Here is a 27,110-nt window from a genome sequence, read left to right on the forward strand (position 1 = left end):
ACACCCATACTCCCTGGATTCTCCAGAATGAGCAGCAAATACTTGTTCCTACCTGCTTTTAGAAATAGGTAGGGGTGAAAGGGTCTCTCCTTGCTGTTAAAGTCTCAAGAGAGGTTTGCCCTTTCTAGAATGAAATCATGGCCTGAAATTAAATATTCTTACCTTCCCTTCTGAGGTGGTGTAGTGCAACCTGGGCTTTAAAATCAAGAGGACACCAGGTTCCGTCAGTTGCCAATGTATGATCTTGGGCCAATGACTTAAGGTCTCTGAGGCTCTGTTTTCTCATCTGTAAAATGGGGGTTATGATAACAGTTTTTTGGGATGATTTTGAGGATTAGAGGAGAGAATGACTACAGTCACTACATAACCATATACAATAGATGATGGTAAATTCTTAATAAATATCTACTATTATTTTTCAACTTCTATTTCTTCTTAGCTTTCTTTTTTTTTTTCTCTTTGGTAAAAGCATGTGTAAATAATATTTTCTCTCTCAAACTGCAATTTATTCTTAAGAACCATCAAGAAGTATGCAAACACAACCAACTAGGGTCCAAAGTATGATAAGACTGTCGTGTAACATAACTTTCTATCATTCCCCAGTTTCATTTTGTATTCACCTTTCTGCTCGCTTGGGGGAAAATATTAGAAAAATGTTCAACAGCCCTAGATTTGAGAAGTAAGAGTAGAAAAATGATAGACAGTGAGGAATATCGCTTAGGGCTCCTCTCTCCAACAATTATTATTTTTTTTAACATCCTTATTGGAGTATAATTGCTTTACAACGGTGTGTTAGTTTCTGCTCTATAACAAAGTGAATCAGCTGTAAATATACATATATCCCCATATCTCCTCCCTTTTGTGTCTCCCTCCCACCCTCCCTATCCCACTCCTCTAGGTGGACACAAAGCTCCAACAATTATTATTCCTGAATATTTAAATTCTATTTCTATACATCTGTTTAATTGGGGAATATACTACAGTAGATATGTCACCCAGCAGTCCACTCAGAACCCAGATAAAGTCTAAAGCTGCTTCTACAAACACGCATTATAGCAAATGCTACAAGTGGCACGTTTGCCAAATAAAACCGTTGTTTGAGAAAAACATTCTCTTTGGGCATGACAAATTACATGCGTTTCTTCCAAAACTGTTTCTTCTGCTGGTGAACCTCAAAGGAAAATAAGTTGTTTGGGTCCCGGGGAAAAGGTTGGCTGTTAGGAGGGTCAAGTCATCAGTAACTCCTTTAGTAGAGGCAAATGGGAAGAAATTACATTTGGAATGAGTCCTTTACAACATGATTTTGCTTTGCTCTTGGTTAGAGACGAATCAGTGAGTGTTTGTTGATTGCTTCTGTGTTCTGGATACGGAGGTTGATATGCGCGTATATAATAAGAGTCAAATTAGTGGGAAAAAGAGTAAGCTCTGGAAGAGTTGGAAGGAAAGAAAGAGTAGTCAGCAACTATCCTGCGAGAGGTTTCACGATAAAGGTGAGTAGGGAGATAGCTCCATGGCAGAGATCTGGGAACACCAGGAAAAAGAAAAAAGCTGGAAGGTACTTAGGGAACAAATTGGTGGGGAGAGGAGACATTTAGGCTTATAAAGAGCAAGCATGCTAAATGCAGTGTTGTGTCCTGCTTTGGATCCTGAAACAGGAAAATCTGGCGAAGTCTGGAGTTGAGTTACCTGTCATGTGCCAGTGTTAATTTCTTATGTGCTTTTGACAAACGTACCATGGTGACATAAGATGCTGAGACTGGGTAAAGGGCATACGAGCACTCACTGGATTATCTTTGCAACTTTTCTATAAATCTGAAGGTACCCAAATAAAAGTTTATTTTACAAAAGAAAATCAAAAGTGGGGAAAAAAAAAAAAAAGAGTGGGGAATACAGAGTAGAACAGTACATTCGGTTGACCTGGATTTTGGGTAAGTGAGTGAAACTATAGCTAAGGTGGAAAGGAAGTTTGGACCATATTGAAAAGGGACTTGAATGCCGGGCTGAAGACTCTTCACCCTGGTAGAGAAGTGTTTTTTTGTTTTAAGCAAAGTAGTAATCTTAATGAAGTACAGTTTTTGGATGACTTAATCTGATATTTGGTAGAAGTGTGCAGGAAAAACTAGTAAGCAAGAGAGATGAACAAGTTAGAAAGCTTTTTTTGGAGGGAATCATTTTGGGGGAATATAATATTTTATGATTGTATTTTCCCCTGGCAGCTTAGGGGGAAAATGTTAGCTGTTAGGAGGGTCAAGTCATCAGTAATTCCTTTACTAAGAAAATGAGGGGACATTACATTTCGAACGAGTACTTTCTGAGCATTAGAGAATGTAGTGATGGTGGTACGTAAAGGCAGATCTGTCTTCCAAATTTTTAAGACTTATGAGTGGATTTTAGAAGTGGGAGGAGAAACCCACATTGAGTTGTGTTCAGTTCTGCAAGGGAGTGACCCAGGGAACAGTCGTCGAAGGGCCTTCTTTTAGCAGATATCCACAGTGAGGAAGTACAAGGAGGGTAAAAAGCCTTGAAGGTAACTTGAGAATGAGGAGATTGAGGAGCTAAGAGAAGAGCCATGAGGATATGAAGCCCCCAAAAGCAAAGGGAGGAGAGGATTTGAAGGAAATGAGCATGGACCATATTGTTAAATGTAGCAAAATCCAGCAAGGTAGACAGGAGGCGTACAGATATCACTAGGGAGGTAACTAATGACCATCAAGGGAATTGTGTCACTGATGAAGACAAAAGCCAGCTTTTCACCAGATGGAGAAGAGAAGAAATAGAGGTAAAATGCACATCGCACTCTTAGAAGAAATTATTTCTTTAGAAATAGAGGGGAACAAAAGATGTCAAATGATGGAGACATCTGTATGAGTCGTAATGCATTTTGTTGTTTTATTTTAGTATTATTTTTAAAGACAGAGAAAAATGGGTCTTGTGAAAGAAGAGGAGAAAGGGGTAGGAAAGACTACACATGCTGGAGAAAGTAATGGAAAGGAAACAGTGTCTTTTAGGAGCTACAAAGAGATAGAAACGGGGTAACTGAGAAGGAGCTGGCTTTGTCTCAGCGGACACCACCAGCATTTCTCATCTGGAGCCGTGATAGCTTCCAGACTCATCTGTTAATCTTTCCTCACCCGCCCCCGTGTATTTGCCACAGTTTAACTAGAATTTTATCATGTGGTACCCCTCCTTCTCTAAAAACCCTTTACACCGTTGTTTTTGGGATAAAGATCAAAATCCTACGAGCCGTTCCAGCTTTATATGACACCATCCTCGCTCCTTATTCTCTGCTTCCACCCACAATGGCTTGTTTTCCATTTCTTGAAAGCACCGTGGTTTCCTCCTCCTGAGTATTTGTACAAGCAGACATATTCCCAAGATACTGTGGGTTTGGTTCCAGACCGCCGCAATAAAGCGAATATCACCATGAAGCAAGTCACAGGAGTTTTTGGTTTCCCAGTGCATAAAAAGTTATGCTTATAGCACAGGGAGATCAGCTCGGTGCTTTGTGACCACCTAGAGGGGTGGGATGGGGAGGGTGGGAGGGAGGGAGATGCAAGAGGGAAGAGATATGGGAACATATTGTATATGTATAACTGATTCACTTTGTTATAAAGCAGAAGCTAACACACCATTGTAAGGCAATTATACTTCAATAAAGATGTTTAAAAAAAAAAAAAAAAAAAAAAAAGCAGTAACAAGGGAAAAAAAAAAAAAAGTTATGCTTACACTATAGTGTAGCCTATTAAATGTGCAACAGCATTATGTCTAAAAACAATGTACATACCTTAATTTAAAAACTACTTTATTGCTAAAAAATGCTGACCATCATGTGAACCTTCAGTGAGTCGTAGTGGTAACGTCATAGATCACTGGTCACAGGTCACCATAATAAATATCATAATAATGAAAAGTTCGAAATACCGTGAGAATCACCAAAGTGTGACACAGAGACACGAAGTGAACAAATGCTGTTGGAAAAATGGCGCCCATAGACCCACTCCACGAAGGGTTGCCTCCAATCTTCGATTTGTATAAAACACAGTATCTGCAAAGCGTCATAAAGTGAAGCACAGTCAGATGAGGTATGCTTGTACTGCTTACTCTTTCTTGCCCTTCCCTTCTGTCTTCATCTACTCATCCTACAACTCTTAGCTCAATGATCAACACCTAAATGAGGCCTTGGACAGTCTCCCTCAATTCTCCCATTCTTATACTCTTTCAGCATCTTCTGTTCTTTTGAGGTTTTTGTCACAGTTCATTTGGCCTATGTGTGTGTGTGTGTGCGTGCACGAATGCATGCACACACACAGTGTTATTTGATAAACGTATATCTCCCCCACGTAGTTGGAAGCAGCTCAAGGCTTTAGGGATGCCATACTGTCACCATTCATCCTGCACAGCCTGGAAACAGCAACCTGAACACAGAAGTTGCACATCTATTGGAAGTTGCTACAAAGATAAGTTGTCCACGTTCAAGTGTTTCTTTGGGACTTCTAGAAGTCCCCTCTCTAGCTGTCTGTCAAGGTCCTGATGCAGCTTGACTCAGCCCTTCTTCCCCAGGAGTAAATTTATCTTAGTCTTTTCTCATTTATACCTTCAATATGGTATTTGCCAACAAGATATATAAACTCTCCTGCCTATTGGAGTGAAACAGGGACCCACTCTCCAGTTTGTCACAATCCCCTATTAAATACCACTCAGAGAAGTTATCAGTAGTAAGAAGGAAGTGGAATCTCTGCTTGTTAGCCTTAGCCTGACCTGGACGATTGTTTGACCATTTTACCGTGGCGGGGACTTAACAGTGGTTGACATGCAGGAATATGTTCTCAGTATTGTCATATCTACTAATTTTTGAGCCAGTCAGCCCAAAGTCCTCCAGTCAGATGCCATGGCATGTGGGAGGTGTCACTTGAGCCCTGGAATCCTGACTTCTTTGTTCTTGTGACCTGCCACTTAAAGCTTCCTTGCAGTAACTGGGCCCCATTCTAAATGGCATTGCCTTTAATGTGCAAAACATTTGTCCTCTTTAACTGACCAGCTCTTAGAAACAGTTAGCACTGAGGGAAATTTTTTGTTTGGGAATAATGTCTGCCTCAAATTACCCATCGTGGACAAATTTGAAGCTGGAAGATAGATGCTCATTTTCCCCTGTGATAGCACCTGCACGCATATATGGCTGTGAGGCTAAGAGCAGCGTTATTGTGAGTTGTATTTGCACCGTGATGTGAGAGGATGGTGGGTGAGTAGAAACCCCTTTAACACGTAACCATTTTCTGAGGAAGGAGACTCTGTTCCTTTCAACTCGTGCTATTTACCCATCATTTGAGATCTGAAGGTTGAGTATGTTTCACATGTTATAATTAATTCTCTCTTTGCCTTCGAGATCGCTGACTTCCGGCCACTGTCAAAGAAATGAAGAGTGAGGCTATGGGTCAAAAATGAGTACTGTGTCAGAAAAAGGAAGGAGAGGAATCTTGTTACTGACTGACAGCAACGGGGGGAAAAAATCTTCTGTGATAGTTTAGGGGGGAAACATGAATCTCATGCAATGTGTTTCTGACCCCGCAAAAGTTATATGCGACTGAATTGGGTCATTCTGATCCATGAATGGTTTTGACCCCATTTGAATAATATAGCTATTATTTGATAATATGGGTAGTAATGACAATAAACATTTAGGGAGTGGTTATTACATTCCAGGGACTATGCAGAGGGTTTTCCGTGATTTATTCCACTTACTCATCCCTGACAGCCCTATGTACCGATGAGAGAATTGGTGTTTAGAAAGCGTCAGTTGAATGCCTGAGTTTGTTCAGCTAAAAATGGGCGAACTGGGACTTGGACCCAGGCAAGCTACCTCCAGGGCCAGAGCCTTGACACCACCAACCAACCACACAGATGTTAACTATCGGGTTCATTGCACCTCCATCAAGACCTATTGCTCCCGAGCCCCGTCTCTGGCGCTTTCTGTGAGCTAAAGATTGTAAGTGGGTCACTCCTTTGAAAAGTCCCATCAAGGAAACCACTGCCAGCTACCTTTTCTCCATGCAGATCAGTCCACAGTGCAAGGCAGGTGTTCTGGTGGTTTAAGACACAGTCCTAGAGTGTTTGATAAGGGGAAGCAGGAGGAGAACTTCAAACTGTGTAGCACAGTACCAGGCACTGAACACCTACCTCCTTGTAGCACAGAAGCCTGCAGGGACCAGAGTGGATGGCGGCCGGCCGGCACAGGGCACATGTGCGGGAAGCCCTTCCTGGCTGGGTGGCCTTGACCGACATGGGGCTGGAGCTCAGAAAGGAGCGGAGTTGGACGGTGTGGGTAGATTCCAGGAGATCGCAGACTCCGCACTTTTGCCTAGGGCTGGCCCGGCTTCAAAGTGAAACTTCCACGGGAAAACTAAATAAAGGAAAGAAAAGCCAAACAGAACAAATCCCCATTTAGTCAGCTGTTACTGTCCTCGGAGGTGCTGTGTTTATGCTAGATCTTAATTATGCTGCTTGTCAAAGACATCTGAAACTCCGCTGTGGTTTGTGGGAGCTATTTTATCTTTTTATCTTTACAGTTAGAAAAGGACTTAGTATGCTGAACCCTACCCTCCATGAGATTCAAACGTGGAGTAAAAGAACCTTTCTCTCTTTCCTGCCTCACTGTCCCCACCTCTGCGCAGCCTTCCGCGAACACCTAATGAGGACGCTTTGTCAGTCAGCAGAACCTGGGTGGCCTTGAACAAAACTGCGGAGCCCAGGGGGGCTGCATGGGCCTCCCATGTCCGACCCCTGTGACTCCCAGACCCCGTGCCTCTGTCCTCCAAGCCTCCCTCGACAGTGCTCATCACTCAGACATTCTGGGAGAGAACTTACCTCTACCTGCTGGCCGGCTAGGCGTGGGGAGCATGCCTTTGGGGTAATGCCTCGGGGTAGTATTATTGGGGGGTTATTTGAGATTGTAGATGCACAGCAGTGTGTGTTGAATGACTGACTCACACAATAAGGAGAGTCCCTTTTCAACTCTCTTAATCCTTCAGATTACATCAAGGAGAACATCTTTGGTTTGGTGTTTTTATCATCTCACTCTCATTTCATTATATCTCTTCTTACCTTTACTTTGTATTTAGGGCAGGTGATGCTTATTTTACACTTTTTGCAATGACGTAAAATTTTCTTTTCAACGAGTGCATTTAGGCAGGAGAAATAAATAGACGTACTTAAAGAAAACTTGTGAAGTCAGTGGTCGTACACGACAAAGCAAAGAACGGGAGGGGAAAAGGAAGGGCTGAGTTTTGACAAAAACTTTATTCTAGAGGCCCTGAGTTATGCTTCACTCTGATTCAGCCTGTGAGATGCTATTCCTGCAAATCTCTTCTCAGACATGCATGTTTTCAGGGAGTCTTGAAAATCGTGGCAGATTCTTAACACTGAGTGGTGAGTAGATCTAACAACATTTTCAGGCTCCTAAAGGCAGGATCAAAAGGAAGGTATTTTGGAGTAGGTATCTCCATAGTTCAGAGAGTACCATAATCTATAACAGTGGTTTGATGGGTATCAGACTTATTGGTGATATTGGCTTTGTTTTTCTTTATTAAAATTCAGATACCTGAGTCCCACCCCCGGAGATTCTGTTTCAGTGGGTCTGGGGTGGGGCTGAGGGATGTGCATTTTGATAACTACCCCCAGGTCACCATTGAGCACTCCCAGTGGAGAACCTCTACTGATAGGATTTGGTCCACGTTAGTACCCAGGGTTGTGTGCACATCACAATGAAAAAATGTGTGGACTGCACCATGTAAATATCAAGCCTTCCAGCGTAAAGAGCCCAAACCAACAGAAGACAAGTAACAGCATTAGAGCTTGTAACCATCAATGTCAAGAATAAATTTCCAATTCGTGCAGTCCTATGTTCACCAAACAGCTAACTGGTTTGTCAACCCCATTGGCCTCTCTTGACCTCAGGAACCTTTTCTGGAAAATTAGGATGATGATATTTACCTGCATGAGAATAACACATCTGGCTGGATGATTCATTTAGGTCCATTTTATCTGCACAGTGTGCACATGTTCCCTTAAAAACTCACTCTCACTGAAGGCCACTGATGTCATACAAGAATTTTCTCAGTTCCTGTTCAAGGCAAGTCTTGAGTCAGGTTCTCTTTCACAGATCAGAGGAGGACCACGCATCCCCCCAGTAGGAGCTTGACAACCCTTCTCTCCACTGAGCCTGACGAAGCTGCTTACCTTCTGGTTTCTACAAAAACCAGTGGGCTTTGTCAAGGAACACCCAAGTCCAGAACATGCTCTGATTTCATTTCTAATCACTGACAAGACCCAGGTGACTTGCTCGAGCCTGGCTTACACAGAGCTCCCTTTCAGCACAGACGTTGCGTAACTAGCCAGATCCTGCCTTACCCAAAGCCTTGTGAAAATATCTTCAGCAGTTAACAAGCAGAGCCTGCAGTTAGAACATGCTCATTAGGCTGCACGTTAGTTTTCAAGTCTTGCAGCTCACATAATCTGCTACTTGATTTCCCCTGAATTTCAGTTCTGTTGGGCATCAGTACAGGAACGCTGGCAGCCCTGTGGGCTTTGCCAAGGCCTGCTGTCTTTCTGCATGTTTTCCACAAGGCTAGGCCAACTGTAAAAAATTACACACCTATCCTATTTGTGTCTCCTTTCACTCTTTGTCTGGGGGTCCCTTCAATCAGCAAAGAGGCTCTCTTGATCCCCTAGTGAACAGATTCCTTCAGGAACCAAATTAATTTTAGATGACACTGTGAAAGTTATACCCAGTAGTCCCTGTAGATGAATAGGCTGATATCTGGAGTTTATTAGATCTTCCTTTGTTCTAGACCTTATTTCTGTGGGTCTCCAAACCACTGCCTTGAAAAATAATGCTCTAATTCCAAAGGATCAGATTTCAAATAAAGGCCTTTAGCCAACTAAGTATAACGCTTCTTCCCCCGCCCCCCACCCCTATATTTTGAAAGCCCTGCAGCTGGGGAAAAATATTCTATGTCTCCAGGGTCAGCGTCCCTGACCCTGGAGACATAGAAGACTGAGAACACTGGGCAATTTCGTATTTTGTAAACAAATGATTCTGGCTGCTGAAGGAATCATTTATTTCTATTACTTTTTTTTTTTTCTTGGTGGCTGGTTATGAAGGAGCATGTTGATTCATTCCTCAGTCAGTGACTTAGTGCCTGGAATGTGCCTGGAAGGGTGTTAGGCCTTGAAAGTACAGCGATAAATCACACCTGTTTCATTCCCTAATGGAACTAACAGTGAGGAAAGCCAGTCTTCTGGACAGATAAATACAATGGAGCAAGATAAGTGGCATGAATAGAGCTGTGAACAGAAGGTAACAGGATGGAGAGAAAGGAACTAAGACAAAGACTTGACAGATAATGAGATCCTGTGTTGGGGGAACCCAAGAAAAGTCAGGACTGAAATGGGGGGACAGAGAACCAGAGATCCAGGGAAGCAAGAAGGAAGTAAGGCAGGTTGGAATCAAATATTGACAGGGGGTGGCAGATTGTCTCTTGAGAGAAGATTGTGAATCTGGCCCATATTTAAGGTCTGCATGTACAGACTGGTGGGGCATGATGCATGGGTACATTGACCTAACCTAGAGAGCTGGGTGGGGCTGAAAGATAAGGAAAGGGTTGGGATAATGAAGTTGGAGAGGAGAAAAACACAGTAAGTGTGGGATCCTTTATGGTTCAAGACCTTTGGGACTTTAATGAGGAGTGCAGGTCAAGACTAATCACATCTTCACACTTAACATTTCTTCTAATACATTCGTGACCCTTCTGTGACTCATCCACAATAAGATGAGTTACTAAGAGCATTAAATGACATGATGATGTGGAACAGCCTCCTGAGACCTTAGGATGTGTCAAAACTTATTTTGACCACATTCATTAAATCTCTCCAGTTCCTTTAAATGCGTGGTCTTCTTAGATAGTAATTCGTTGAGCTTCGAACTTGAAAGGTCTATCTTCCTCCTTTAGGCATCTCAGAATATATGTTGAAGGATGCCCAAGATGTTCCTTACAGCTTGAGATAATTATAGAGTTACACACTGGTCAAGGTACACATTGTTTGAAGCATCTGGTAGGAGGCTTCCTTATGGCATCTTCTGATCACTTAAATGGGTTCTTCTTGATTCCCATTAAAGTGATCAAGCACTCATGTTTGTTGAGTAATTGTAAATGCATGGTAGTGCAACTAATGTTGTCCAAACAAGGTTCATACCTACAAACCTTTATTCTTCCACTATGAAATTTTACTTCCTGGGATGTCAAATATTAACTTGCATGAGTCCTAGAAATGATGGCTTATTAACCCTGCATAGTCAAAGAAAATCAAAGTGCGTGAAGGAACAGTTGCAAACTGCAGGCACGTACGAGCGGAGACTTCAATGAAGGCAAAGCTAAATACCTGATGTAGGAGGCGTTTAGGGAGAGCCTTAGGCATAGACAAGAAAAGTGGCAAATCAATAATTGCTAGAAATCACTACTTTGATTTTATCAAATTCTCTACCTCTTACACAATGAACATCAAATCTGCCTGCCTGGGTCAGATTTCTCTTCTGTGGTCACGTACGTACCTGGGAAGATAGAAAGGACTAAAGAATGCGCCATTGTTCCCAGGACCTGTGGTCTGGCACCTAAAATTCCACCAGTGAAGGGTCCTCTAGGAGTGGCGTCCTTTGCATATTCAGCTCCACCTACCTTTGCCTGACTTACTTTCTGTGCTCCTTTGAACAGATAAAGATTTGAGGGTAGATTTTGATTAATAGAAGATTTAAAGAGTGTTATCTTGCAGGAGTGATCCAGGGAGAAGAGTCTTCAACAAAGACAGAAATGAACCAGTGGCAGGCTTGTCATTCTCCACTTTTCTTCATTTCCTGGAGCAGCTCTGCTTTCTGTGTTGAGATCAGATCATGAGTCAGGAAGCACTGGCTCCTATGGAACTCCAAATTTTCCCTTACCGAGACATGGATCTGATACTTTAGGGTTGGTCAAAGTAATGTTACTGTTTTTTTGTTGTTGTTTTAAGATTTTATTATTTATTTATTTATTTAATTTGTTTTTGGCTGTGCCAGGTCTTAGTTGCGGCACACGGGATCTTTCATTGAGGCTTGCGGGCTCTTCGTTGCAACGCAAGGGCTTCTCTCTAGTTGTGGCGGGCAGGTTTTTCTCTTCTCCAGTTGTGGCACGCAGGCTCCAGGGCACGTGGACTCTGTAGTTGTGGCACGCGAGTTCCAGGGCTCATGGGCTCTGTAGTTTGCGGCACGCGGGCTCTCTAGTTGAGTTGCGCGAGCTCAGTAGTTGTGGCACGTGGGCTTAGTTGCCCCGCGGCATGTGGGATCCCAACTCCCTGACCAGGGATCGAACCCACGTCCCCTGCACTGTAAGGTGGATTCTTTACCACTGGACCAACAGGGAAGTCCCAATATTACTGTTTAAAACAGAGGGAGGAATAAATATGATTCAACGTTTAACTTCACCTTTTCTTCTTTCCTCCCTTCCTTCCTTCTGTTTTTAGTTGCCATGTTTTTTATGGTGGTATAATTTATATACCAAAAAATTCACCCATTGTAAGTCTACAATTTAACAAACCCCCTCCACAATTGGCTGATGGATAATCTTTTATTTGAAAACCATGGAAGCATGTTTTGTAGTATTTATTCTAAAAATGTATTTAAATTGATTTTTCTAGCTTCTATTACACTATTATAATTGCTGTGGCATGAGATTAAATGGGGGCGGGGGGAGATGGTCTTTTACAACGATGGAGCCAAGTTTGCAGAGCTGCTCCATTTCACCATACTTTGATATCCCACTCTGAGATTTGAAAAAGTACAACTCTTTGTGGATGGCAGAAGGGAGAACCCACTTCTTGAGTCATGTGTCTTAGACTGAAGTTATTAAGCCTTTAGTTGCCAGTAAGTTGGAACAATGATAGTAATCACCTCTGCTACTCATTGACCATACATTCTGTTTTATTCTCTTCGCATACCTTACCTCATTTAAGCCCCACCCTGGGCTCTCTCCCTTTTTAAAGATTAGAAAACTGAGGTTCAGAGAGATGGAACGCATTTTGTCAAAGTCACTCCACAGTAGACGGCCAAGCTAGGAAGGAAACCAGGTCTGTCTCACTGCCCCGCCCCTCCTTTCAAGATTGTCCCTCATTCCATCTCCAGACAAATGAATCAAGGCACAGCAATCCAGGGGCAGCCCAGTTGTCAGAGGTGTGCTTCTAGTGCTAGGAAAGAAAAATTGAAAACACGTGGCCCTAGGGAAAAAGGTACGCCAACATCACACTTAACAGCCATTTAAAAATGATGCGAATAGAAGAATGATTTAAGGCGAGAATCCTTATGGCTGTGGAAGTCCTGAGACGTCCTTTGAGCTGCACGGTGTCTGAGGCTCTGAGGGAGGGATGAGACTGTGTGTGGACAAGCCTGCCTGACTCATCTTTGGTGACTCTCCACCTGGGAATGAACTGCACAGATCTGTGGTAATGCATGGGGAGGCATCATGATTTGCCAGCTTGAATAAGCTCAGAGTAAGTTATGATTATACAGCAACTTGGAGGGTGTAAGAGGGGCATTGTCGAAAGTGATCTCTCCCTCAGCTAACCCTTCAGTGTACCACTCATTCATCACTTAGCACGTAAACAGTGCCTTGTATTAGATTGTTTTCATGCATTTGTTTTATCATCTCTCCCCATGGTTCTCAAACTTGGTTAAGCACAACAGTCGAGGGAACCACTTAAGACAAGAATAGGTTTCTGGTCCCTGGAGAAACTTTTCATACAATAGTCTTGAGTTAAGGCTCAGATACCTGTATTTTTTAAGGCTTTCCTGTGATTCTTAGAATGAACCACGATTCTTAGAATGAACAGCAATTTGCTGTTCTTTAAAATCGTTAAGTCCATAAGGGCATTTTGTTTCCTAGCACCTAGCAGAGAGCTTGGCACAAAGTTCAGAAGATATTTATTGACTGAAGGAGAGAATGAATGAATATTATAATTTCCTTGGGGTCTGTGATGACGTAACTTATGTCCCACAATGTTAGTGAGTAGTGATCAATAACTATGTATTGATTGATTAGCTTTAAATCTGTTTTATTTTTCCTCTACCTTTGCTCAGCACTGGGGAAATGGCCATGAATTTGTTTAAAGTCTTGTGTTCTGGAAAACCTGATACCTCTTCAGTGAGGTAAGGTGGTGGACATAGCAGCCAGGAGCTGATCTGGAGTAGTTTCAGGAGTTCACTTATTAGAAACCCAAGGAGAAAACAAATTCCCACATTTTGCAAGTTTATTTTGCTGTAGTACAGTGAGTAATTGTCCTGAGGGGACTAGATGGCATTGGAGAGTATTAATCTCAGATTTTCATTTCCTGTAAAATAACTTTCCACTTATTACATTCAGTGCGAATACTCTGGGTTTCAGGATATATGCATATTTTATCACAGACAGTCCTAAGTGTGCTCCCAAATGTATATGAAACTCAGGAGTTAAGATGGGCAGGTGCAGGCAGTTGAGTAAGTCAGGGGATGCCAGCCTCGGCTGAGAGGACTGGGGTTAAGATATAGGACCAAGTCACCTGGAGTCAGCACAGCCAGTGCATCGTTGTCTAATTTTAGGATCACTGGGCTTCAAAAAAAATTTTTAATAGGAAAATATGAAAAATCAAAATGACTATAATAATAATAATTAATGAGCTACCATTCATCAAGCCCCTAAGTTCCAGATACTGTACTAAGCTCTTTTACACATCATGCTATTTAATTGATTCTTTACAAGAACCTAATGAAGTAATGTAGTGAACTACAAAGGAGTGTCTCAACTAAGATTGGGCTTAAGAAAAAAAAAAAATAGTTTTTTGCTCATAAAACTGAAAAGGAGTGCAGGGGTACCTCCAGGCAAGTTAGATTTTAGGGGCTCAAATGATATCATAGGACCCTTGTCTTCCCTGTTGGCATTTTTCTGTGATGATAACGATGAGCACCAGCAACTCCAACTTACGTCCCAGGAAGATCAATTCCCATGGAAGAGAAGACTCTTCCTGCAGAGTCAGGAAAGTCCACAAGATTAGCTTCGCTTCTAACATCAACTGCCAAGTTTGGGAGTCCCCACCATCACCTTCAGTTTTGATAATTTGCTAAAAGGATTCACAGAACTCACTGACAGCTATGATACTCATAGTTACGGTTTATTACCATAAAAGGATACAGATGAAATTAAATCAAGGGAAGAAACTCATGGAACATAGTCCAGGGAAGTTCCAGAAGCAAAGCTTCCAGTCGTGTTCCCCCAGTACAGACATGGACAACACCAACTTTTCCAGGTGACAGTGTGTGACAACGTGCACGGAATATTGCCATCCAGGGAAGCTCTCCTGAGTCTTGGTGTCCAGCATTTTTATTGGGCATCAATCACAGAGACGTGGTTGACCACCCACATGCTGACCTTCAGTCTCTAGTCTCTCCGGAGGTCAAGCAGGTAACCTCATGGTCCAAAGCCTGCACCATAAATCACATTGTTAAACTCTCCAGTGTGGCCCAAGGCCCCCAGGTAGACAAAGACTCTTACCAGGCAGAATATTCCAAAGGCTTTAAGATCACCTTTCAGGAGCCAAGGGCAAAGGCCAGACTTCTTTTTTGTGTAAGGTTAACTCTTTACTACACAGTTCCCCAGCTATTCCAATGACAGCCCTGGCTTCCATTGGGGTCAGGAGCCTATGCCTGAACCAGTTGCCCTGGCATGGAGATGAAATATGCCAACTGGCTAGGCATAGCGATGGGGCCATTGAACTTGCCCACTACATAAAACAATAGCAAGGAGAGGTGGTTCTCTGAGAAAATCGGACATTGATCAAGCTCTTTTCAGTAGTAAATAAAATGAGGGTGAAAGTCTGTGTTAACTCATAACAAGACTCCACAGAGTAAATAAAACACCAAATTCCTTTCATTTTGACTTCATGAGATGTCATTAACAAGTCTATGGGAAAAGGAACTAAAGGCGACTTAATATAAATATAGTTTTTTGAAAAGAGACAGAACCTCTTAAAATACGACATGTGTGATTTAAGAAAGAACAGAATAATAAAGAGTTGGTGAAAAGGCCCCATGTGTGATTGTTCGTGCAGATTTCCCACCAGAAATGAGTTAGCTGTCTCATTTCCCTAGAGCGACATGAAAACCACCTAGAACAGTGGTTCTCAGGCTTGATGTGCTTTAGAATCACCTGGAGAGCTTTTAAAGTCTGAATGCCCAGGTCACACCCCATAGCAGTGAAATCAGAATGGCTAGGGATGGAATATAGGCATTCGTATTTTTTTTTAAAGATCCCTAAGAGATTCCAATGTGAAGCGGTTTGGAAACCACCATCATAGGGTATAAAAGCAACACAAACACCACTGCTCTGAACACTAGTTTCCAGTATGGTCAAATTTACTTGATTAAAAGAATACCACCCAATCACTAGTCAGAAGAATTGCTCTCCAGAATTAGCAGGATGTGGTGCAAAACCTAAGTCAGAGATAACTGGGTTCAAACCTGGCTTTTATATTTTCTACGTGTTGGATCTTGAGCAAGTCTCTTAGCCTCTGAGGTTCAGTTACGTCATCTGTGAAACAACTAGTAACTTCTACCACGTGGAACTTCAGAAAGAGACTATGGAGAGAGTACCTGCCATAGCAAATATCAATTCCCTTTTTTATATCATTACATTTATTTTGAGAGAGAGAGAATAGAACCCCCTTGTCTTTTTTTTTTCCCCTACCTTTCAGACTTTGTTGCTTTGTGTTTGTTGTGTTTTTTCATTTTTAACATATCTACGTAAGGATTAAAGAATTATATCTCAGTCAATCATGCAAAAGTTGGAAGTTTTTTTGTTATTAAATATAATTGTTCCCTTAAGCATTGGGAAGGTGACCCATTTATTTAGTCATTTATCCACGCAAGATTTAGTAAGTCTCTATGACAATATTTCAGCAATCCTAAAATACACTCACCTGCAAAATAACTCATTGTTATCTTATGTATGAACGAGAAAGGAGAAACTTTTGCCAATTAAACTGTGACATGCCATGAGTTGCAATAGGAATTCCTATTTCATAAATGTTCAGAGCAAGGAAATGTATATCACAGAGTCAGTGAGATGTGGTGTCCTCCAGGATGCTAGGCATTAAGATATAGAGCTATACGTGATGCTGGTTCAGTCATTGGAGGCCAGAAAGGACCAAGTTCCACAGATGGCTTCATCCTCTCTCCTTAGAAGATCGACTCTATTTCCATCAGGAGAAAAATTTTTTTCGCACCTCTTTTAGGTCATTAACTATCATACGCTGATCACCATTTCACCTTTGAGAAATACAGTGACCAGTTTAAATGGTCCCCATTTTTAAATCACTTTTCTCCAAACGGGGTCAATTTTAAATGGCTGAACATCATCCCACCTAGGGAAGGGAGAGTGAAAATGGCTCATTATTTCAGCAGATCACATAAGCCTTGATACAGGAAGGTAGGGGGTGGGAAGTTAGAGGGACTTCAATCTGATGATCACATGATCTTTCTACCTCAAACCTCCCCATTCAACTGAAGATTTTGGGTTATGATCCCAAATGGGCCGAAATAGAAGCTTGGAAAAAAATTTTCTGAATAGAGCCCTTTGCTCTATTCTATATATACTTAATACAGATATGCCCCATTTCTCTCTCCTTACATTAAAGCCAGCTTGCCCATAAATGTGCCTACATCTACTAGATTTTTTTTTTTTTTTTGGTAGCTGGCGAAATATATCCCCAAGTGGAGGCAACGTGTTTGAAGAGATTCCGAGAACAGGTGAAACATCACTGATTCTGACTCATCTCATTGAAATGCAATCTTTGTATTTAGTTTGGAAAATTAATTTTTTGTTGACAGAAAAAAAATCGAGAAAAAAAAAAGAGACGAAAATAATAGCCACGTCAAATCCAAATGAGGATCCTACTAATTGCATCTTGGTGTGCCATGTTGGGGCCCTTGTCCAATCAACAGAGCTTTTCTTTTGAGGGTAAGCAATTTAGAGAATGAATCGGCTCTGCTGTCTAATAGGAGAATGGGTGCCAAAGTTAGATCTTTAAAGAAATAATCTTATTAGTCCTCTTATTAAGGAAGCCTCTGCAGTGTATAGGCTTTGAAGCTGCCTGATAAAAAGTAGGTCTTGTCAAACAGCTCACAGCTCCTAGTGAAAAGGTTGAACTTTGTTGGTTTAGATCATCCAATCCAAATGCAAACATGTTTCTAAGCTTCTGTTTGCATACTCGGGGAGAAAAAAAAGACTTCCTCATTTTCCCTGACTCTGACACTAATAGGATTCCAAGGGGATGGCAGCTCCCACGGAAATTACTAAATCACTGTGTTAATGGCACAAGCAGAAAGGCAAAAGTTTCCTGCGTAACCTGAAATTTAAAGCTTCCCACTGTCATTGTTTGGGTCCTTTTATTTATTTAACTCTTCATTTTTTTTCTCTTAATGGACCCTGGTCCTTCCATTTCTCTGCCGTTCTATCTCTGAGCTGATCCCGTCTGGAGGTCGTAAGGCTGAAATTTTGACAGCTTTGTCGTTTTCATAGCTGTGAGGGCTGATGTCGAGTTTATAGGATTACTGCTCTCCAGGAATACTTCACTACATAATCAAGCAGAAGGTCAAGAGAGATAGAGAAAAAAAATAAGACTCTAATTAAATCAGAAGGGCTGACTTGTGCCATCAAACACGGGTGCACCTTCAGGCAGGGCCTGATGCTCGTATCCAAGAGCAACAACTGGCCACAGTCAGGGGCCGCACTTGTCCCAGTGGACCATAAAAAAAAATGCCATTAACGTGAGCGACTCCTCGAAGAACTGGCTTCATTCTTTGCTTCTACCCTGCTATTAAGGCCCTTCTCAAATCAGATTAGGGGAAGGCGCAGTAACACAGAGCTTGATTAGAGTAATGGAAAGAGGGGAGCCAGCTCTTGTCTTGCCTCTGCTGCTTTTGTTCCTAAGATGTGTGGCTTCGGAGCACTGGCCTGGTTAAGTAATACAAGCAGACAGTAGTGCCCAAATAGAATTAAAGGAGAGTATGAGACTTAGGCTCCTGAGAACAGAATTGAGAAGAGCCTCACTCCCAGTGTTTGCATGATGGGTCCTGCAATAGTGAACCAGACACCCTGTAAAATTCCCAGACACCCGAACTGCTTTAGTCCATTTTAGCTCAGCCTGTCCTATCTGACACCTACTCTGTGCCAAAACCCTGGCAAGACGTTAGTGGTTCAGCAAAGTCATAGACAGGAGCTTTGTGTCTAATAAGGGCACAGGAGCAAATACTATAAATATAATGTGCTGTAATGCAATGATGAGGTGATACTTACAGATTTTAAAAATTATTGAGTGCCTACTGAGTGTGCTAGTGACTGTTCGGAGTGCTTTACAGAGAACAAGTCATTTAATGTAGAGGTTAGATTGTCATGCCTGGAGCACAAAGGGTGTGGAAAATCCCCCCCAAATGAGTGGTTTGATTGGGTTTCGAAGGAAGTATAGGGATTATCTCCTATGTTTAAGAAATAAAAGAATGCAAGAAAAACCTTGTTAAATAGAAAACACCTCAAATATAGAGGCTTAAAGTGTGACCTAAGATGAAATCATCCAAGAACTATAGTATTCCTGCAGCATAGAGCAAAAGGCAGGCGGTGGAGAGGGAGCTGAAAGTCATGGGATGGAATGAAGGTTTTGTCCTATGGGTGACGGAGCCACTGGAGGATTCTTAAGTAGAGATGCTGTTCCTATTTCCGTGTAGAATTGCTTCTGTCCCTGTCGAAGTTACAGCTGGGCGAGTTTGCCCCGTAGACCTCCCTTGGAGAAAACCTACCCCCGAGGGTGGGCACTGACTGCCCTGGCAGAGGTCCCTGTGTAAAACTCTCCAGGTTCAGACATCCTCACTTTCTATTTGTTGACTAGAAATGGAAGGAATGAAGATTTGTATTTTTTATTTATTGGTGAATGCTGCTCATGGAAACATAATGCTCCTGTATCAAATCTAACGCCCTAGGATTTCTTAGAAAACATTACCTTCTTGAAGCGGCAACCCGAGTGTATCCCACAAAGTGTCCGACTACGTCTGTGGAAAAGATGCTCCATGGGTTAGGGTTAGCACTTGAACTCCTAGCTGCGTTTTCTACCAGGCTTGTGTCTAAGGACATCTGCGTCTCATGCTTAAAGGTTAAGGAAAACTGTCTTGCTGAGCGATGCCTATCTTTATTGGCCCAGTAACATGACTAAGGAGCAAGGCAAATGAGAAAGGCGGCAGCAGGGGAGGGGGACAGAACAGAAGCAGTAACGTGTTTGCGAGCCACAGAGAGGTGCCCAGGATGGCACACAGACTGGTGATAGTGTCCCCAAGAAAAGGTAGGGCACAGGGGATGAGGTTATGAGATAATATATCAGGGCAGAAAGTAGACTCATTTCTTCCTTAACCATTTTGCTTCAGGTTAAACTCTCCTGCATGCTTCCGTGAAGCAGCTGCTGGAAATGCAAAGGTTTGCCTCCTGCCCTGACAAGTCTCAGAGTTTCCTGGGGACCCTTGCTGTGGCCAGTGGCTCTTGTTTCTTCATGAGCAGGGCCTGGTCCCCTCCATCCTGAGGAGGGCTGCGTGCATCCCGGTTAGTGAGAATGGGGGTGATGTTGTGAGATTGTCTCAGTCTCTGAAATGTGTCCGGAAGTAAAAGGAAAGCAGTCAGAACAACCCAGATTAATGACTTGGAAGGTCTTCCGAGGCTGGAGGACTATTAACGTCACTGCCCAGGGTTCTGAAAGGGAGTTGCTTTACTAGAGAGCTTGCCAATTCTACACACACACACACACACACACAGAGAACTGAGCTGAGCCCTGGGAACCACTGTGCTATGCTGGAAAGAGCAATGGAATGTTGAAAAAGCAGGGAGAATACATGCTTGCTGAAAACTTGGATTTTGCCTTGGAGCTTACAACCAGGGCAGCGTTCTCCCTCTGTACCCCCAGATGGTGCCAGGGAACAAAGCAAACCTTCCGTGAACAGGAAGCAGAGAATTGAGGCCTCCTCCACCTCCCTGGCTCGGTCGGCAGCCCGGGCAGTAGCCGTTGGGAGCATCTCCTCCCTCCCTGCATCTCACGCTGCACAGATTTCTTAGGAACAGGACTCTGTCCTCCTTGGTCACTTCAGGTCTGTGGAGCCTTCCTAAGTGCTAACCACAGTCAGCTTTCTAAATTGAGAAGGCAATGAATTTTTAAAGTCTTGAACTTGTGCTGTAATAATCTTTCTGCCATCCCACAAATTACGATGCAGGAAGGCAACAGATGTGTTTTCTTATGACTCTGGGAACATGAAATATTGATGGGGGAAGGGAGCGTGGACGTGGTATCGAGATTTGCCTTCGATGAAGGTAGCTGTTCTCATCCCAGCTTCTCATTTTCCACCTTTCTCTTCTGACACTTAGGACGTGAAGAAAGCCCCAAACTCGTATAGCCCAGGCTAGTTCAGTGAAAGCTCTTAAAAAGCTGTGCAGGGAAATCTGTCTAAAAAAGTCTTTATCAGTCTCCAGGGACCAATTGCTAATGCAGCTAATACACATTTGATCTATACAGATGATTCTTCCTTTGTCCCCACGGGAACCTCTACAAACACGTTGGATTTACATGGTGCCAAGCCCAAGCGGCCTGTCAGAAAATAAATAGCATTTTAACACCCTCAAGCATCAGTCCCCGGGATGAAAAGTAGCATTGTGGGCTCTTCTCTGAGTTTTCTATCCAGGCTATAGGACATAATCAAAACTTCATTTTTAGAGCATTTCTTTTCCTGGTGACATTTCACTCTGAGGCACTGCATTCTGAAAAGGAAAAGGCACATTGTAGTTCAAAAAAAGAAAAAGAAAAGAGAGTACGGTTTCATTTAGGACACTATTTCCAAACACATGTCTGAGTGCCATGTCGGTGTCAATGTGTGTGGTACAAAAATACAAGACATTCTTAAAAGGCACAGAACTGATGTTTTTATTTTAATATTTATTTATTGAAATGCATATGAGGAATTGTATGTATATACTCATAAGCACGTATATATATGTAGACATATATAGCTAGCAGTTCTAAGCTGTGATTTCATGGATATTACTAGCCAGGATGAGGCTAAAAATAGAAACAAGTAAATGTAAAGAAAAATATTAAGTAACTGGAAGAAGCAAAGATTGGATGGAATGACAGCTGTAGCCCCTGCATGCAGGGGGCAACTGGGTAGAGCAAAGGTCCAGAAGGTCGTAAGAGTATGACTAACATTTGAGAAATGCTGATCTAGGAAAATTCCCCACCTGTTGAACTAATAGGAGAGTCAGGGCCAGCCCCACCCTTTCCCAGCCAGTGGTGATGAGTGGGAATCCCGTGAGCTTACGTCCCCAGGCAGAGACACACCACACTGATGCCCTGGGGCTCAATGGGATTTGAATCACAATTCCCTGTTGTCTGAAGTCCTGTCTTCCTGGTGGATTTAAGCAGAAAAGAGCATGTTCATGGTGCCCCAATCCAACACGTCCTATCAACCCTCTTCCCAGTGGAAGGATATAAGACAGGATGCTGCCAGCCACTCAGGAGACACGCCTTTCAGAGAGGGAGTCCTCTGAATGAGTGGGCTCTGCCCGGGATTCTCAAGTGCTAGAGGAGAATATGTGACTCTCCTAGGATGTATCTAAGTCCATGTTGGAGAGATTACGATGACAGTGCCTAGCTACTCAGTCTTCAGCATATGCCAGGCATGGCTAATTAAGTCTAAACTTCAGAAGAGCTAGATGGACCAGGCACCATTATCTTCCTGGTATATTTATACAGAAGCTAAAGTTAGGACATACACCATTCAGAGATTCAAAACCAGTTCTGTCTGAACAAGAGGTTGGACATGAGGGGCCACGCTCCAGCTGTGAACACTTTGGGGAACAGCTGCTTCTATAACTGTGGTCCCGTCCACAATGGGCATTTGAACATCCTACAAAGGCTTCCTAAGAACAGTGCCCAGATTTAAACTTCCTCCCTGGCAACAGGCAATCACAGGCTAAGAAAACTTTGACCATGATCTTTTTTCAGGTCCGGCAAAGGGCAGCAAAGTGGGAGGATGGTCGGTGTGGAAGGGAGAGAAGGGAAATAAAACAATAAATCCATATAAATGAGAGGAGTTTCCATGCTAGCGTTCTCTTCCCAGCTCCATTGTGAGCCCTGAGAACATTAGGAAAATCCCTTATCCTCCTTGATCTTCTTTTTCCTCACGTATATTAATGAGAGATTTGGACTAAATGACCATGTAAGTCCTGGGAAAACCCTTTCAGTCCATGTTAGGATGAGTAATTTATCTTGATCTTGCCTTTGATGTACAGTGGCTCAGAAGGAGAGAGTTGGGTTGGAGGATGGTTGTTAAAACACTAGGAATACCTTACCTTCACTGGTGATTCAGTCTAAAAAGGGAAAACAGAGCCACATCGTCGTAAAATATCCCAGGAAGGGTTAGATAGGATATCTTGTTCTGGAGCAGAAAGAGAGGCATGGCGTAGGAGCGACCCCATCCCTGCACTCTCTCTGTGGGCTCAGTACCAGAAACCCTGCTGTCTTCTGGTCCCACCATAGCTTGGAATGCTGTAGAATCAACCAAGTTTCTGAATCAGCCTCTACAGACGAGAAAAATGCTGAGTCATCTTCCTAAAGAGCTTAACTTTAACTTGAGGGGAATCCGATGACTGTTTTTCTTTTGCTTCATGGAAGAAAGTTATTCAGATGAGGATTACACAATTTCTGAATCTCCTCTGCCACTTTCATTTCTTAAGCCCCCAGTTTAAAGGATACCCTCAAGCAGTTGTTCTGCCTGATGGAAACCGGATGTAGGTGCCCCAGGCCATCCATTGTATTGCTCTGGACACAAGGGTAGTTTCTCAACCCTGCTGACAACAAGACACACCCATGCCTCTTAGGTAGTCTCAGGAGTACATATTTTGGGCTGTTCATTATTAGGGATGGAGTTGGAGCTTCCACATGGGAAGCAAAAAAACAAGATAGAATTTAAACACCACCAAGAGTTCCTCCACGTTATTTACAAAGGAAGCCGGTGTCGCAAGACAAGCATTCGAGCCCCAAGCATTGTAAACGCACAAATGGCCCAGCACAGTCAGTTACCCTCAGATGAAGGAGACCTGGTAAAAGAAGAAATGTTCAACTTCATGCCGCCCAATCTAGTCCATACCATGGAGGAAAAAATAAGAGAAATGTTAATGCAGCAAAATGTTGACTTGTATTAGAAAGCGATTAGCCATGATCTGTGCCGTGACTAAAGCATGTTACAACTTGATTTAGCTGCTGTGTTTCAGAAGAACTCATAATTCATGTTTCAACTGGAGAAATAGCTTCAGCGAATGATGCAACATACCGCGTTTTTGTTCAGGTGGTTTGACAAAAAGCGAAAGATGGAGTTGTTTGAAACTTGAATTGAGAAAAGGATCTTAACGATGTCCGTGCAATCCAGCTGTTCATAGAGACGTAGTCGCAGTTTGTGTGGCTATTTCTTAGTAGTGAAATGTTGTAGAACCTGCTTCTTTTGAAGATTTATAATTTTGATAGTTCTTGTTTATGTAAGCAAGAAGGAGTGTGGTTAATACTTCAAATAACTGCATATTAAGGACCTCCTGTGTTTGTATATACAGAAGAGGATACAACGATTTATTAACTAGATCATTAGAGAAGAGCTACATGGGTAAATGTCTCTATTTTTCAAAGATATTGATAATAACTTGTGTATGTTATCATCCATTGAAAATGCAGCCTTTATAAAATAGGAAGAGTTTGAAGTATTGCCTTTCTCATTCGAAAGACTTAAAAACCTTGATCAAAACCCTTAGATAGTAAAATGGCTTAAGGAAAACTGTGAAACCTCACTTATGGAGAAACTTAAAATTTAAAGTAATCACTTTCTGAAAAAAAAAATTAAGTTCATTATGAAGTTAAGTATGAGTCCTACACACACAGTATTGAAGTAGAAATACTGGATTGAGTCAAAACCAATTTATTGGACAGTGAAATAAAAACCTGAGTTCCATTGGTTTTACCCTCGGCCTTGCAGGGGGATGGAAGGATCATTTGACAGGATGTCAGTCCCATGGGTTTCAGCTGAACTATGCTGGGGGACATGAAATTGAGAGTCCCTTAATCTCTCCATTCCTCCTTGTCTTTTTTTTTTTTTTTTTTAAATAAAATGCTAGCTCTGTATTAGATTAGAGGTTCTCGATCTCTGTTCCTTTTGTAGCTTGTGGAAGGGGGGGGGTGTGGATAAGTGGATGGAAGCTTCTAGAGGATGTGACTTCAGGCTACTTTTTCTTCCATCTCAAGTAGAGCAGTTCGGCTTTGGATATCAAAGTTCTGAAATAGTTTTAGTTTACAGTTTAATCAACAGAAAGGTATTCAGTTGATTTTTAAAGTGCTGGAATTCCCTTTTTAAAAAAAAAAAAAGTTTCACTATCTGCCTCTTAATACTCTCAGTTTTTATACTCTCTTTAGTTTTTATTGACATCTCTGTCATGGGGCAACTCATCTGAGCAAGTTTACTGAGGGGAAACCAGTGAGATAACTACAGCACTTGGCACACAGATTGTCAATAATAACCCAGCTGTTGGGGGAGCACTTAGAGACGGGGCTCGGGCGTCTGTGAACCAGTCAGGGTCAGTTTTGTGCCACTGAACCGATAAGCTTTTGAAAATTCATAGACACCAAGGTTAATTGTGAGTTCGCAAGGTGCCAGGCACTGGGTTAAGCCCTTGACCTTTCTGACTGAATCCTCAAAATCCTAGAAGTGAGTCTCACTCTCCATAGTTTCCAGATGAGAAAACGGAGGCTCAGGGAGGTTGGACAGCTCGTCTGAGGCCACAGGTTAGCAAAGCACTGGTAGATCCTTGGGTCTCGCCCACACTGCAGCTCTGGTGGGCAGCAAGAGGCTCTCAGGGGGATCCTTGCCAAGATTTTTAGCCTGAGGTCAGCCTCTACGTTGATGATTGCTTAGTTACTGGAGGAATAAATGATATTCTTAAATAATCTTCCTCCCAAGGAATCACCTCTGTTCTCATCACTCTTGTTAGTTGCTTCTAAGTCCTTTCCAACAAAATTTACAGTGTGGGTTGGATTCCTTAGTGGAGAAGATGGGAGAATTCACTTCTAGCTGAGAGCACAGTGGTGCCCACGTGTGGCCAAGGCCTCCTTAAGGGTCAGTGGATTGAATGACCCAGCGTTCTGGATCTAAGCAGCCAGTACCCTAATTTGAAATCATCCCATAAGGCAACTTGTATCTGTTTTCCATTCACCAGATCTTTGGGTGCCTGGGTTGTATCATTTTGTGGTATGTGAATGTGTACGTGTGTGTGTGTGTGTGTGTGTGTGTGTGTGTGTGTGTGTGTGTGCGCGCGCTGTCATGCCCCCTTTCATCTGTTTATGGTTGAGGAAAGCTCTGTTCTTTGTGCACTGGAGCAAATTGCTTTGCTACCGTGTGCATCAGAGAGTGGGTTTGCCCCCTCCGGGCTCTCTGCTCCACTGACCTACACTGCGTTCTCTACCGTTGTTTCCATCTCACACACCAATTTTCCACCCAAGATATCTGAGTGGGGATGGACTAAGTCATTGGAAGTGACAGTCACTTAAAAAAAAAAAAAAAAAAAAAACCTGACTCAACACAGGAATACACGTTCAAAGGAAGCCTTTGGAGGAAGCAGATTGCTCTTTTCTCCTTGTGTTCTTGGATGAGACATTGCCTTTCCCCCAGCCGACTTCTTGCCTCCATAAACTGACTTCACTGTGAGGTCCTGCCAAAGGTGGTTTCACTAAGCAGTGCCTGGGGCTTTCACAAAGTGAAGTCACCTCTGCCTCCTCTGCTTGCCAAGCAGGGACTTTTTAGCTAGAGACCGGGGGAGATTCATAGCCTTGTCACTACTGCTACAGAGGACGAAGTTGCTGTCATCAGCCCTCCTCTGCTGTGCCAACGTGCAGTGCATTCTGCCTGCGAAGAGGCCCGACTCAGAACGCGCGCTGAGCTAGCGACCAGAGGGGAAATGGCAGACCACAACTTGGAGAGTTGTTCGTTCTGCTAAAGAGGAGACTTGGGGACAGGATCGTTGCTCAACCTGGCTAAATCCGTGATCTTCCCATCTAGAGCTGTGACTTGGATGGGGCACCAAGGAGCATTTGCTGGGTGAGCGTGATCGCTCTTCAGCCAGCTTGGAAGGTTAGTTGTGTTGCCAAATGCTCCCTCCTTCCCTTGACAGCCCATTCGAAATCAGTCTTCCATGAATTCATCAAAATGGTTTTTTTTTTTGTAGCGCCTCCACTTGGCTGCTTCCGTATCAATATCCCCAACCCAGGGAGGCCACTTGCCGGGTGTTCCCCAAACTATTATCTGCACCTTCCTCCCTGGAGTGTCTTCCGCCCACTCCAGGGAAAGTGTCCTTTTCCCTCCGCTCATTTGCCGTCGTGACCATGTTTCAGTGCTGTCTTGGCTCGTATCGGATGAGCTGGGATACGCCTCAAAGTGCTTTTGTTTCCTCTGAAAGAGGTTGAATCTGGCGGGGGTGGGGGGGACAGTGAAAAAATATATGTGGGAACGGTTTAATTGTCTCCATGAGGATTCTTAGTAATCAGGATGCCAGTGTGTGTTTTCCAGAGCCTAGAGCTGACATAAATAATGTAGCATACCTCACTCTGTGCAGGCTTGCCGAGGAATGCTGATGGAGAAAGAGCCAAACTGGGACCTGAAGCTCCGGGCTCCCGGCACAGCCTTTAAAATCCTTTTACTGAGTAGTAGTTTGGAAACAGCAGCCAGGGCCTTGGCGGGCTGTATATTCCAGGAGAAGCCGATGGAGGAGGAAGTTTGGAGGAAGCGGCCTCACTTGGTTTTGGGAGAAAGAACCTGGTGCAGCCTGGATGGCTCCAGTGAACCACTGGTTAACTTCTTTCTGTGTCCCTAATCCCAGAAGGAATAGGACAGTCCTGTCTAGTCCCTGAAAGCCTGGTAAGTGTGCAGCTGTTGCTAACAAGATATG

General features: G+C 43.0%; 1 protein-coding gene across 14 annotated transcripts in view; it reads left to right on the top strand.

The window, feature by feature from the left end:
- TENM2 (teneurin transmembrane protein 2) overlaps positions 1-27,110 on the top strand; it is a 590,108-nt gene that overhangs the window by 102,037 nt on the left and 460,961 nt on the right. Inside the window, exon 1 of one of the 14 annotated variants that reach the window (XM_082378735.1) lies at positions 26,179-26,296. The exons of 12 other annotated variants lie outside the window; for them this stretch is intronic. The gene's annotated coding sequence lies outside the window, so the exon portion shown is untranslated. Of the gene's footprint in view, positions 1-26,178; positions 26,297-26,747; positions 27,080-27,110 lie in introns of those variants that run through there. One more of the 14 variants, XM_082378734.1, reaches the window with a different exon arrangement.

Source organism: Balaenoptera borealis (assembly GCF_965194805.1).
Source record: "Balaenoptera borealis genome assembly, chromosome: 2".
NCBI lineage: Eukaryota > Metazoa > Chordata > Mammalia > Artiodactyla > Balaenopteridae > Balaenoptera > Balaenoptera borealis.